The sequence below is a fragment of the Bubalus kerabau genome, chromosome 16 (assembly GCF_029407905.1).
Source record: "Bubalus kerabau isolate K-KA32 ecotype Philippines breed swamp buffalo chromosome 16, PCC_UOA_SB_1v2, whole genome shotgun sequence".
Lineage (NCBI taxonomy): Eukaryota > Metazoa > Chordata > Mammalia > Artiodactyla > Bovidae > Bubalus > Bubalus kerabau.
In genome coordinates this window covers 5,299,115-5,303,553 of record NC_073639.1, presented here as the reverse complement: position 1 = coordinate 5,303,553, position 4,439 = coordinate 5,299,115, and the positions used below count along the sequence as shown (strand labels likewise).

The 4,439-nt window shown below is 38.1% G+C and overlaps 1 pseudogene; it reads right to left on the bottom strand.

Annotated features, from left to right (window-relative positions):
- Window positions 1-3,826: 3,826 nt before the first annotated feature.
- On the bottom strand, window positions 3,827-3,987 carry LOC129630452 (uncharacterized; annotated as a pseudogene).
- Between the last annotated feature and the right edge of the window lie 452 nt (window positions 3,988-4,439).

Below are 4,439 nucleotides of genomic sequence, written 5' to 3'. Positions count from 1 at the left end.
CTTAGTTGTTCATTATCTGAAAGAGGATAAAACCTAGACCATTAATGAATGTTTGGAGAGAAGAGTGAAGGCTGGGGAAAAAAGTTAATCTATTTATACTCATTAAGGTCTATTGCCTTTACTGAAAATGAGAATAAAAATGTGATTGATTTATTCAGATGTTAAATTTTGCTAATTGTTACAAGCTAGTATTCAGCATTGAAATAACCAACTCTTTCTGAATTACTGTGTTTGCTTAATCTTTCAGTCATCCAATTCTTTGTGACTTTTGGACTGTAGACCACCAGGCTTCTCTGTCCATGGGATTTTCCAGGCAAAATGCTCAAGTGGGTCCCCGTTTCTTCCTCCAGCAGATCTTCCTAAGCTAAGGATCCACCTCGAATCTCCTGTGTCTCGTGCATTGCAGGTGGATTCTTTACCCACTGAGCCATTGGGGAAGTTCTTTTGAAATATTAAGTCTCTTCAACTCTCTGCTTTACTTTGAATGAAAATATCTGCTTTCTTCATTAGTACTTCTGAATAATTCCTGGGAAAATATTGAAATAAAGTATCTGATTAGATAAGAGTAGTTGATGTATGGCAAAACCAATACAATATTGCAAAGTAAAAAAAAAAAAAAAAAAAGAGTAGCCCTAAATATTAAAATCAGAGTTGACACTTTATATAAATATTTAACTATTTAGAGGTTCCAATGATGTGTTCTCAGGAAAAGACCAAATGTAGATGCTCCCGGATGGCTAAGAATTACACTTAACTTTTTTTTGTACACTGGCTTACTGACGCTTTCAGCAGCTCCAGCAGTTTCATATATGGTAGAGTTTAGCTTTGGTTCAGAATTAAATAGTGATTTCAAAAATACCAATGACCTCATTAGCATATTTGAAAAGATTTTGACAGAGAGCTAAAGAGACAAGGCTAGACTAAGGTTTTTCTTTCAATATGGTATTAATCCTCTTGATTACAGAAACAGAAAGGAAAAATTAAGTAAAACTGTTCCTATGAGGGATTTCAAAAGGAATAAAAACAATAAATTAAATATAATTATTTCAAAGAAATTTCCTATTCAGTAAAAAAAAGAAATCTTTTTGCAGTTGTTTGCTATCATGAAATGAATTGTGTTAGAACCAAAATTATAATGTATATGACAGAGAAAATATTTAGCAAAGGATATGGACACTCAATTTACTGCTTTTTTTAATACTGAGACTGAAAGAACTTCCAAGTATGTAGAGCCTCCTGGCAGCCAGTGAGGGAGCCAGCCAGACAGAGGGACTTCTGTGGCTCTGACCACCACTCAGGGAAGCAAGTACCCAAGTCGACTCTGGGTGCAGCCTGCAGTGGCAAGCTCTTAGAGACCTGGCTCCACGGAATGACCCCAGGACAGTAAACAGGATTTCCTCTGCGTGTCTGCAGAGTCCCAGTCTCCAGGCTTCTTACAATGAATTAGAACAGTTGGCCATCACCACAGAGATTTCTAAGGCTGGGCCTCTTTTACAAGTTTTGTTTGGCTGGAGTAGTTTCCCTCTTTCCTATCATTTGTCTACAGTGACAGATGGAAGGACCTGGAGACTTCACTTCCTTCTCACCCTGACCTCCTGCAGAGTGGATCCAAAGGGAAAAGAGGACTCATGTATGACTCCTATAACTACCCAACTTTACCTCAGAAACTGTGTTTGAGGTAGTAGCAATACATTCCAAAATGATGATGAAAGGAATGTATGACAGTCTTGCAGATTTTTATATTTTCATCCAAAATACATGCTTCAGATCAAGTCAATTTTTCCCTTAAAAGTTTACTATCACTTAAGAACATCTTAATTATGATGATTTAAAAATTATAAAAATTTTTAACTGTGGTTGTCCTTTCACATAAAAATAGTTGTAATTTATTTTACATTAATCAACTCTTTAGTTGCTAACCTTGGCCTGGGAAAGACTCATAAAAGGATTGGGAAAACGCTGATTATCAGGCTCATCCATAGAAATTCTGGTTCAGTAGGCTTGGGCTGCTGCTAGGAATCTTTTAAATAATGAAATAAAGTAATTTTAATGTAGGTGGGCCATGGATGTCTCAGAAACCCTGACTTAGAGAATGTGTTCTCAAAGGGTAACTGAGCAATTAGAGGCCTATCAATGTATAGCCTTGACAGGCATACACATATGAGCTAAAAAGTCTTAAGTGCTTTGCTTATGAATCCTCACAGAGCAATTCTGAGATGGGTAGGGGACAGGAAATAATACTCTGGAAAAACTAAAGTAATTGACTCAAAGTGACTTAACAAACCTGTGTTTGACCAGCTGTTGGAACTAGAGACTCGGGCCTCTTGAGATCTATACTGTCTGCTCAAGATCTACACTTTCAGCATTAAGAAGCACATGCTGTCCTTTATGCTATCAGCTCCTCTGAAGTATTGTGTAATATTTCTGTTACATCTATTGTACAGATATGCATGCTGCTGCTGCTGCTAAGTCACTTCAGTCGTGTCTGACTCTGTGTGACCCCATAGACAACAGCCCACCAGGCTCCCCTGTCCCTGGGATTCTCCAGGCAAGAACACTGGAGTGGGTTGCCATTTCCTTCTCCAATGCATGAAAGTGAAAAGTGAAAGTCAAGTCGCTCAGTCGTGTCCGACTCTTAGCGACCCCATGGACTGCAGCCTACCAGGCTCCTCCATCCATGGGATTTTCCAGGCAAGAGTACTGGAGTGGGGTGCCATTGCCTTCTCTGGCAGGTATGCATGCCACATGTCAAATAGCAAATGATAATCTAATTTTGAAATGTTACCACTGTATAGGCAATCATCTATACTTGTCCTGTGACTTCTGCATCCACCACTCACCTTAGAACCTTCTAAAATCTGCATCCCTTCTATGGAATCATTAAACATGCTCTAGCCAAGGTCACACAATTTTTCTTGCAAAATCCAAAGAACAGCATTTGGGTTAAGGTTATGGAACAAACACTTTTCTCACTCCCTTCCTGAAACATAATTCTTGAGATGACATAGAAACATTTCATAAAGGATAACTCTACACCTTCATCAAGAAATGAAAAAGAAAAAGTGAAAGTGAAATCACTCAGTCGTGTCCAACTCTTTGCAACCCTATGGACTGTAGCCTACCAGGCTCCTCTGTCCATGGGATTTTCCAGGCAAGAGTATTGGAATGGGTTGCCATCTCCTTCTCCAATTAAGAAATGAGAAAGGACTGTTCTGTACATCTGTGTCTCTTTTGATATATGGCAAAACCAATATAATATTGTAAAGTAGTTAACCTCCAATTAAAATAATAATAAATGTATATTTAAAAAAAGAAATGAGAAAGGGTGAAATAAATTGGAAAATTTGAAAAATTTCTGAAAAGTTAGAGCAAATTGGTGGAACAGAAAAATAACAGATATAAAGAAAAAGGGGTCAAAATCTACACAGAAAAACTACTAGAGATTTCAATGATATTTTAAAGTAAAGAATTGAAAAGGTGTTCTAACAACTTTGTCTCTGTTGTCCCTCCTCCTCTCCCACTAAGCAAATCAGCACTGTTTACATACAGGTGAATCCCTGAGAGCTGCTCTCTAAAACATGAAGCTAATTTTCTCTGGAGCGTGTGTGTGTGTGTGTGTGTGTGCGTGCATGCGCGCACATGCATGCACTCAGTCACTCAGTTGTGTCCGACTCTTTGAGACTCTATGGACCGTAGCCAACCAGGCTTCTTTATTCATGGGATTCTCCAGGCAAGAATACTGGATGGGTTGCCATTTCCTTCTTCAAGCTTATCTGTAGAAACGTCAATACTCAGTCTTATCTTTAAAACAGTATTTTTCCCCCAAAGGAGGTGCACCATTCTTGGAAGTACTGCAATACCAGGTTGATGCATGGAGTGGACAGAGCAAGCTCCTATTCCAACTCCTAGTTCCAAAAACCCATTTAATTTCTCAGAAGAGTGTTCTTTTAAGAATAATGGGTCTCATCACAAGAAAAAAGAAATGTTCAACTATGTGCAGTGATGATGTTAACTGAGCTTACTTGCGGGGATTATTTCATGATGTATACAAACACTGAATCATTGTATTATATACCTGAAACAAATATATTGTGTGTCAATTATACCTCAATAAAAAGACTATCAGGGCCTAATTTATGTTAACATTGAGATAATGATACAATTACCCAAAACTCCTAACACTAATAAAGCATTACTATGTGCCAGGCCCTGTTTTATGTACTGGATCATTTAATCTTCACCATAACTTTACAAGGTAGATTCTGCTACTTTCCCCATTTCAATGAGAAACAGAGAGATCAAGTGACCTTGGGTCACACAGCTAATTCATGGTAAAGTTTTCATGCAAGTTCAGGTAGCTGCAAAGCTCTGCATGTCTAGTCAATATCCAACTCTATGTCTTGACAGCAATTGAAGAAGGGGAAAAAGGCAAAACAGCT